Source organism: Bufo bufo, chromosome 4 (genome assembly GCF_905171765.1).
Source record: "Bufo bufo chromosome 4, aBufBuf1.1, whole genome shotgun sequence".
NCBI lineage: Eukaryota > Metazoa > Chordata > Amphibia > Anura > Bufonidae > Bufo > Bufo bufo.
Genome location: NC_053392.1, coordinates 504,403,659 through 504,414,335, shown reverse-complemented (window position 1 = coordinate 504,414,335; position 10,677 = coordinate 504,403,659). Strand labels below are relative to the sequence as shown.

The 10,677-nt window shown below is 43.6% G+C and overlaps 1 long non-coding RNA gene across 1 annotated transcript; it reads left to right on the top strand.

The window, feature by feature from the left end:
• The first annotated feature begins 2,628 nt into the window (after positions 1-2,628).
• On the top strand, positions 2,629-3,351 carry LOC120997917. The gene is made up of 3 exons (XR_005778257.1): positions 2,629-2,687; positions 3,023-3,099; positions 3,335-3,351. It is a non-coding gene; the product is annotated as an uncharacterized LOC120997917 (long non-coding RNA).
• Positions 3,352-10,677: the final 7,326 nt, after the last annotated feature.

Here is a 10,677-nt window from a genome sequence, read left to right as displayed (position 1 = left end):
TCCGAACCCTTCCGGTTCAAGTCCCTACCAAAGATTTTCGCAACATACAAGCTGATACAATGAAGTTCATATGGGCTGGTAAACGGGCCAGAATCTCCAAGTCCACAATGTGCAGACACAAATCCCAGGGAGGTCTCTCTGTTCCAGATTTCACTAAGTACTATAAAGCAGCCTGTTTGGCTCAATTGTTCTTGACCCACTTAAAACCAGAGGTCTTCCCCTTGTGGGTATCCCTGGAACAAACTCTTTTTGCACCCTGGACTTGGAGAGCCTTGCTCTGGAACACTACTCCTTTACCATTAACCATTCGAGCGGCTTCACCGTTATCACATCACTCACTGATTTTGTGACGGTCTGTTAGATTCAAAGCAGGCTTTCAATCTAAACACACACCGCTTTTTCACCTGTTTGGCAATCCAATGTTCCCCCCAGGTCTTCACATAGGAGCTTTTCAGTGGTGGATTTCCAATAAGTTCACTACACTTCATAGATTCCTGATTAGGGGGAAACTTATATCCCTAGCCGACTTTAAAGAGAAATATGCCCTCCCGGACAGCGAGTCATTTAATGCTGTTCGAATCTTTTCGTGCCTCCATTCCCTGAAGATTAGTAACATGGCACTGGATTTTACCCCCTTTGAGAGATTTACTACTTATTCATTATACAAGCAAGGGTTACTTTCCAGGATTTACGGGTTGCTAAATGCTACACCGGAAGGGGTTAAGCTGCCGTACATGTTGGAGTGGGAGGGGGACATCCAGGAAGACCTCTCTATAGCTAAATGGCATCAATGTTCTCAGACCTTGACTAAGACTTCTTGGCAAATTACTCAAGGTTCTTCACAGGGCATATTTAGTACCATGTAGACTTCACCGTATCTACCCAGAAGTCTCTCCTTTATGTTTTAGGGGATGTGGGGTGGATGGTACGGTCTATCACATTTGGTGGTCTTGTCCAGTAGTACAACGATTTTGGAGTAGGATTTGTAACTTTATCTCCTCTGTGCTGGACTGTGCCTTCCCGCTGTCACCTACCTTATGCCTTCTTGGAGACAAATCTTCTTGGCTATCATATTCTAAATTTAAACTATCTCAGCACATGCTATTAGCTGCCAGGATCCATATTGCATATAAATGGAGAACGGCGGAACTTAGCTTTCAAGCGGTAGTAGATAGAATCAACAAAATATTGCTATATGAGAGACTTACAGCCATTCGCCAGGACACATATGAGTCTTTTGAGAAGCTTTGGGGGCCTTGGTTGTCTTTCTCATACTCGTTGAACGTGCAGCATGGTATGTCATTATAGATGTTGAGATTCTTGGGGTATGTTGATCGTAACTTCTTAACTATGGGTCATCTTGCGAGTGGTAAGGTCTGAAAGCTTTAGGACCACTAACCATATTTTCTCGACATGATCTCCTCATGTTAATTTTATTTTATTATTTTGTGTTTACTGTTTATGTTTTGTCCTAACTGATATTGATATAATGACATTCACTCCGAATGTACAAACTGATTTGTATGAAACCTACTGATTTTGTATCATTTAGATATACAATATTGTATTCATGATTTTTATCATTGTGAATAAATAAAACACTTTGAAACCTAAACATTACTGCTCTATATACAGTTCTTCATTCAGACTAGATCTCGGATGACATCAGCAGTAGAAAGAAGCCCCGCCCCCTTACAATACTGAAGCTGTGTGACATCACAATGCTGTGTAGAAGCTTCTATGTGTTGGGGTGCACTGCATTCTTTTGAGGGTTAGTTGTTGGAGACGATGGATTTGAGAAGAATTGCTCTTCTATTGCTATTATTTTTTACATTTTATGTTCACGGAAAGCCCACAAAAACACCTGCAGGTAATGGATATTATCACTGGGGTTTTATCTTACTGAATGGGGGCTGAATATTGTATTTATCCTTACATGATTACGGGTCCTAGATGCAAACCTGGCTGGTATCTCTGTGGCTTGGAGCTCAGGTTATAGGACAGTGGGCTATGTGCGGCATTGTAGCTGAGCCCTATTTACTTGGATGGCACTGAACTGCAATACCGTACACAACCCCCTGGACAAGAGGGAGGATATTTCAGAAAGAAAGCTGCAAGGTTTCTAATCTTATTCAATGTTTATCTTCTGTCTCCTCGTGTCCCCGTTTTGGGGTTCAGCTGCCGCTATTATTGCTTTCATGTCTTTATTTTCCTTCATTCTTTCATGGACAGTGACTTTCCCAGGATCAGGGAGGACAACCCCCGGTCAGGACAGCGCTGGTGCAAATAACAGTGAGTAGTCAATTCCTTCCTCTCCTAATTATGCTCTCATCATCCTCTACCAAGCCCTGACTGTAGTGGAGGAGAACAGCCACTAAGCTGCTCCTTTGGGGGATCAGTCCTATAAAGTGATGCTGGAACATATAATGACGTTACCAGCCCACAGTCCAGCAATTACCCCCTCCATGCCCATCCAAGCTGCCAGTGCCTACCTGATAATGTCCTCATGAAGGGCACTGCTGGCATCAGGAGGATCTAGAGATGTTGGACAATGTCTTGTAGAATATGTTCTCTATGATAAGAATTGATAACGAGCATCTTGTGTCTTTTTTACCAGTCATGTACCGTGTTGTCCTGCCTCTAGGCATATTTCTATTGGTTGCCGGTGCCATTATCATCTTTTGCTGGTGAGTTTCCAATTTTTTTCTACTCTACACATCACATTATTCTCTATACACTGTACTGTCTGACCTACAGGGGGCACAGTAACTACTGCAGCAAGGTTATAATACAGGGTCCGGATGGGGCAGGGATATAATCAGGTAACCGCTGTCCCCCCTTTTCCGGTGCTGTATTATGATGAGATATAGACTATGGCACTATATCCTTCCTGCCTGTTACATACTGCACCTTTATATCTCACCCCCTGTAGTGGGGGAGGGGGGTCATGGGTATATTCTGATGGGGAACTGAAGATTGTCATCTGTACCGACTTATGTCAGGACATTTCTCTGTCTCACAGTTACAAGTACAAGGCCTGGCGCCGGCGTGAACATAAACAGGCAACTGATCTAGCGATGGTTCGAGTGGAGAAGCCAGGTAATAATTTCTATATAATAACATATATAAGCGGGGTACAGGCAGAGCTTAGGGTTACCTCACACATCTGCTCATCACACAAATTGGGGTCCTTCTATTACCCCAGAATTCAGAGATGAGACAGCTCATGTCTGCTGATTAGCTGCATCACTATATTACTGCATTGCTTACAATATTAACAGGATAGATTCTGTTATATCTATTACCTGCTGATGGTTTCCTTCTCATTTTGTAGTTGTTCAAAAACCTGTATTGAAAATTAAGAAAAACAACATCAGACCACAAATAGATAATATCAAGAAAGAAATGCCAATTATTAAAAAACTTAAAGTTGCCAAAAAAGAGGGGGAGAAAATTATGAAGAGAACATCTAAAACCGAGGAGGAAAAGATCATGGAGGTAACATTTAAAACAGAGGAGGAGGAAATCATGAAGGTAACACCTAAAGCAGCGGAGGAGATCACAAAGAGAACATCCAAAACAGAGAAGATCACTATGAGAACATCCCGCCTGAACCGGTTCCGTAAATGGATAAAAAAAAGGACCCAAAAGAAGAACACCTGCTGCAGCTGCCGGTCCATGGATTAAATGGAGTTAACTTAGTACCCTCATGCCCATTAGTCTGTAAGACCTGGAACACCATCCACAATGGCCATATCTGTCTGTCTGTCTCTCAGTTTGTCTGTCTTTCTGTATGTCTGTCTTCCCCTCTATCTGTCCCCCTGTCTGTCTATCTATCATAGAATACATAGGTAGATTGGAGACACCTGGAGGGGGTGTACATCTCATCTACATTTTTTAATGTAGGTGAGATAAAAAAAATCCAGGAAAGTTGGGTTACCTCAGTAAATTTTCTTTGCTGAGGATTTTAGCACCTTTGTTTTCCGGGCCTGGATTTTTTTGGAATGGCAGGTAGGTTGGCAGTGGGACCTGCCATTCCCTCCCCCTCCAGTACATCCCCCCTTCCCCCCAATTACCCCAGGCAATGCTGCTGGACTCCTTACTGATGCATAAAACTGTTGACAAGCCCAGACAAGGTCTGAGTCTAGGAAGGCACAGTAGCCGCAGTGGAACATCTGTGCTCTAAATACTGTTATCTGTGAACTGATCTCTATGTGAAGTCACTGTTTTGTTGCTGGACCAAATAAAGCCAAGTTATATTTTTAACCTCTGAAGCCTCTGAATGTTGTCATTGCTAACCTCCATCCCATATATACCAATCCCAACAATATCTACACCATTGGTTGGAATGATCCATCCGGAATCAGTGACTGGCTCTGTTACTTAGTTCATACAAGCAGTACAGCAGGATCTACTGACATGAATAAGAGATCTGCTACTAGCATTGTTCCAGCTGGTTCTAGACTCTAGAAAAGAAGCTGTACAGAGGACCACTGGCCCAGAACTTAAAGGGGATTTCCAGCTTTAACCCCCTTTATAAATTAGGCTCTGGAATATGGCATATATGAAACAAGAATTGCACTTATCTGCTCCCTTCCAGTACTAAGGCTCTATTCACATGTGCATATCCCGGTCCCTCTCGATATAGACATGTGACCACTGCAGCCAATCACCGGCTGTCACATGTTTGTATAGAGCTGTTCCAAGAAGCAAAGACCGGCGGGGAATCCAGGAAGCATCGGAACTGGGATATTACTCACTCCATATGTAAGTTACTTTATTAATGTATTTTATTGTCAAGCATTCTAAGGGTACTTTGACACTTGCGTTATTCTTTTCCGGCATAGAGTTCAGTCAAAAGGGCTTTATGCCGGAAAAGAACTAATCAGGCATATCCCAATGCATTCTGAATGGATAGAAATACGTTCAGTTTGCATCAGTATGCCTTCCGTTCAGTCACTGTCGGGCGTTTTGGGCGGACATAATACCGCAGCATGCTGCGGTATTATGTCCGTCCAAAATGCCTGATCAGTCGCTGGAATGCCAGCATTAATTCCCATTGACTTGCATTAGTGCCGGATCCGGCATTGCGAAACAACTTAAGGACGGAGGCGTCTTTTCGGTCTGCGCATGTGCAGACCGGGAAAACTGTGAAAAAGACTGCAAGATGGATCTGTTTATCCGCATGACAAGCGGAGAGACAGATCCGTTCTTTCAATGCATTTGTAGATGGATCCGCACCCGGATCCGTCTACAAATGCTGTCAGTTGTCACACTGATTGGCGGATCCGGCAGGCAGCTCCGATGACGGAACTGCCTGCCGGATCACACTAACGCTAGTGTAAAAAGTACCCTAAGTGTTTTTTAAAGGGGTTGACCAACTATTTACAAGTGATGGACTATCCTCAGGATAAGACTTCGCTGTCTGATTGGCAGGGGTGCGGGGTGTGTGAAACCCCCCCCCCCCCCCATTCACATTGCACACGCATTTTTTAAGCTGCAAAACAAAGAAAAACATTGAACATCTATGAGCATGTTGCCATTTGCAAAAATAAATGCCATTGATAGAAAAATTGTATCTCAAGGGTGAAAAAACACTGCTACAAAAATGCCAACAGCTGGAGACTTAGGCTTTCACACGGGCGAGTATTCCGCACGGATGCGATGCGTGAGGTGAACGCATTGCACCCGCACTGAATACCGGCCCATTCATTTCTACGGGGCTGTTCACATGAGCTGTGATTTTCACGCATCACTTGTGCGTTGCGTGAAAATCGCAGCATGCTCTATATTTTGCGTTTTTCACGCAACGCAGGCCCCATAGAAGTGAATGGGGTTGCGTGAAAATCGCAAGCATCCGCAAGCAAGTGCGGATGCGGTGCGATTTTCACGCATGGTTGCTAGGTGACAGTCTATTCACTGTATTATTGTCCCTTATAACATGGTTATAAGGGAAAATAATAGCATTCTGAATACAGAATGCTTAGTAGGTGATCAATTGAGGGTTAAAAAAATAAATAAAAATTAACTCACCTTCTCCTCTTGTTCGCGTAGTTCCCGGTCTCTTCTTTACTTCTTTAATGATGAACTACCGGCTAGGACCTGTGGTGACGTCAGATCACATGCTCCAATCACATGGTCCATCACCGTGGTGATGGACCATGTGATTGGAGCATGTGATCTGACGTCACCAAAGGTCCTTTAGCCCACAGCTCATCATTAAAGAAGTAAAGAAGAGACCGGGAACTACGCAAACAAGAGGAGAAGGTGAGTTCATTTTTTTTTTTTTTTTTAACCCTCAATTGATCACCTACTAAGCATTCTGTATTCAGAATGCTATTATTTTCCCTTATAACCATGTTATAAGGGAAAATAATACAATCTACAGAACACCGATCCCAAGCCCAAACTTCTGTGAAGAAGTTCGGGTTTGGGTACCAAACACGCACAATTTTTCTCACGCGAGTGCAAAACACATTACAATGTTTTGCACTCGCGCGGAAAAATCGCGGGTGTTCCCGCAACGCACCCGCACATTTTCCCGCAACGCCCATGTGAAAGAGGCCTTAAAGGGGTTATCCCATGATTTCTAACAAAGCTAGAACCAGCCCTGTACCTCACATGGATCCAGAGATCTCCCCATTCATTGCTCCAATTGCTAGATTTATTTCAACCTGGCATCTCAGGGTGTGTGTCCTGTCTGCTGAAGCCAGTGGCAGTTGAAGGATAGAACTGAGCATGTGCTTCCATCTCAGTGAGCTGGACAAAAAATTTAGAAAAAAGAGCAAAGAGCAGTTGGCACTATACAGTTTTAATTACATACAATTATAGTATTCATCTGCAGGTGCTGGTTTGAAAAATGTAGAATATTTTTTTGGGACTACCCCTTTCAACACGGCAAAAAAACTGGTCGCAAAAACCTCAAAATGCACCAAAAAAAGACCCTATGTAGTGTACGGGGACTGTAATGCCCGTCACTACAAAAGGGTCACTTGGTGTGCTGTCGTCCCTCCTTAATCATGGGAAGTTGGTATATGTCAGTTTTATAAAATGTCATGTAATGTAATGCTATGTATTTCCCTATTGCTGTGAAACTTGCATGTACAGGCCTGCTAGGGGTGTCATTCCAGCTTCTAGTCGCTAGAGGGAGCTAGGGAGCCCTAGTTTATATAAGGCCCAGTCAGGGAAGTAAAGGGGACTTTCTAAAGCTACAACCAAGGATATAAAGCCAGAACGAGGTTATTGGGCCTTGGTGAAGATTTGCTATATTCCAGGATCAGTCAGAGATAGAGTGCAAGCTCCTGTACTGCAAGTCCTGTGTTTAACACTCTGTAATCACCTTGCTCAATCTGTATTGCCTGCATCAACCGTATTGCAAAATCGACTGTATGCCAAGGAACTGCGATTCCATTATCGTCTCTATGAAACCTACTAAAGTTGGAGTTCTGCTTTAACCTCACCGTGTTCCTCATTTATTCCTGCGATCCGCAAACGGCGTGCCACCGTTTAATTGGCACTGGCGTCACGAACAATTTCTACCATCACCTGCCCTTGCAGAGAGTCAGCCGTCTCAGGTTAGTGTCATTGCACTACTACACTCAGAAACACTATTAAACACAACTTGAGTACGCTGCACTAGATGTAAGAAAATATATTTAAAAAAACTTAATTTCGCTCTCAGCTTTACTAATGATTAAGGATACTTTCACACTTGCGGCAGAGGATTCCGTCAGGCAGTCTGGACGCAAAGGGATGCATTTGCGAGACGGATCCGGATGCATTGCAATACCTTTTGTCATCCAGAAAAACGAATCCGGTATTTATTTACTTTTCACATTTTTAAAGGTCTGCGCATGCGTGGTCCGGAAGAACGGATCCGTCAATGCGGCACTAATACATTTCAATGGAAATGAATTCCGGCAAGTGTTCAGGATTTTAGGCCGGAGAGAAAAATGCAGCATGCTGCGGTATTTTCTCCATCCAAAAAAGGTAAGAGGGACTGAACTGATGCAAACTGAACGGATTGCTCTCCATTCAGAATGCATTAGGATAAAACTAATCCAGTTTTTTTCCGGTATTGAGCCCCTAGGACGGAACTCAATACCAGAAAAGAAAAACGCTAGTGTGAAAGTACCCTAAAAAAAAGAAAATTATGACGATTGAAGGAAGAAGCATATATCAAGTTTGATGCTGTACGGATGATTTAGAAAACATGAGTGTAAAACAAGCATAAGACAAACACATTTCCAGCTTCCAATTTGCTCTTTTTGTTAAGTGTTTTCAGTTTTGGATTGTCGTCAGATGGCAATTCTTCGCTGTAGTATACGGTGTAGTTCACAAGGTCTGTCTTCTTAGCGGTCTCTTCTACTGGGTTTATTTCAGGAATCATAGGCTTCCCCTCCATTTCTGTGCTTTCTCTAAGCCAAGTAATATAGCTCGCTGTCCTGGCAAATACCACTGTGGTGTTGCATTCTGTCATTTCGGAGGTAGCTATTCCTGCCACTATCCAGGCCTTGTTCCTCACATGCTGACACATGAGAGCATCTCCGCTGTTAACCTGTTAATGAGAATGTGTTATCATGTGTTTTTATGTTTAACATGTTTTTAAAGAATTTTTGATGATGTTATTTTTAATTTTCCATGTCATTATCCGGACTTCTGCAGTTTTTACACTGGCCTCTAAGGCTACTTTCACACTTGGATTGTGAGGATCCGGCAGGCAGTTCTGTCGCCGAAACTGCCTGCCGGATCCGGAAATCGGTATGCAAACGGATATCATTTGTAGACGGATCCGGATTTGTCAGATGCGGATCCATCTGACAAATGCATTTCCGGTGTCATCCGGAAAAACTGATCCGGTATTCTATTTTTTGCGCATTTTTAAAGGTCTGCGCATGCACAGACCGGGAAACAGGATCCGGTTTTCCGGAACACTTGGTAGCGGATCCGGCATTAATACATTTCAGTAGGAATTAATGCCGGATATGGCATTCCGGCAAGTGTTCCGCAATTTTGGCCGTAGAAAATAGCGCAGTAAGCTGCGGTATTTTTTGTGGCCGAATACCGTAAAGGGACTGAACTAAAGACATCCTGATGCATGCTGAACGGAATGCTTTCCATTCAGAATGCATTAGGATAAAACGGAAGCGTTTTTTTCCGGTATTAAGCACCAGTGACGGAACTCAATACCGGAAAAGAATAACGCTAGTGTGAAAGTACCCTAAGCCTAATAATTGGCACCACTTCTTGGTCGGTACTGATCTGAGGTCTGATGGAGCTCGGTGGTCTGATTTTGTGGTCTGGTTAAGAATGGGGGTCTGATCTGAGGTCTGATGAAAAAAAAATGTTTTTCTTAGTTTACTCCTATAAATCCTAGGTGCGTGCCAAGTGCGTTGCAATTAGCTCTTGTTAACCCCTTCCGCCCTGCATAGAAAATAGTTCCTCACATAGAGTCCTAGAAATACACTCACTGACATAAAGAAATAAAATTGTTCACCAAGACAGAAATGTCGGATTGCTGCAAATCTCAGCATGTAGTATGAGGCATATATGTAAGTGATTACAGGTGATTAGACACTGGGTCTTGCCACAAGGGGATGTAAAAGTGCTTCCCCGCTGCCCTAGAAAAAGTCTCTGAGGCTACTTCACTGTACCTCTTGGTGAGAGATCATTGACTGATAGACATGCCAGACTATGGGAGGGGGCACAACCAGACACAAGTGGCACCTTCGTTATAAACCCTTCTCTCTACCCATACCATTTCTAGGGGATTAGCAGGAGGAAATTTGGTGTCACAGTGCCCATTACATGCCCTGCCATTGATAGCCAACTACCATCACCTTTGCTGGGTTGGCGTGAACAAGAAACCTGGACTGCCATGGAATGGAGCCGTGTCTTCTTTAGCGACAAATCCAGGCTCTCTTTGGGATCCCACAACGGTCGAGTTCGAATATGGGGGCCTCGTGGTTAGCACTTCAATCCTGCCTTCGCTGTGCAGCAACCCCCTGCCCCAACTGCTGATGTGGTGATCTGGGAGCCATCACCTACGATAGTCAGTCACCCCTAGTAGTGATACCAGGGAAACTAAGGCCCCTTTCACACGAGCGAGTATTCAGCGCGGTTTCAATGCGAACGCATTGCGCCCGCACTGAATCCGGACCCATTCATATACCATCAGTTTTTTATCACGCGCGTGCAAAACGCATTAAATAGCATTGCACCCGCGCGATAAAAACTGAACATCTGAACGCGATCGCATACTAAACTGAATAAACTTGCTTGCGAAATCACGCATTTTTCACTAAACGCATCCGGACCTAATACGCTCACGCTTGTCTTCAAGGGCCTAAGGCCCCTTTCACATGGGTGAGTATTTCGCGCGGATGCGATGCGTGAGTTGAACGCATTGCACCCGCACTGAATACCAACCCATTCATTTCTATGGGGCTGTTCACATGAGCGGTGATTTTCACTCATCACTTGTGAGTTGCGTGAAAGTCTCAGCATGCTCTATATCAGGGGTCTCCAAACTTTTCAACAGGAGGGCCACATTGAAGATTTTACAAGTATTCGGGGGCCGGAAAAAAAAATCAGTTATGTATTAAATTAAATGTATATATTTTACATGGATCGTTTTTGTAATCAGCATGATATGACTGAGAACAAAAGAGAAAAAAC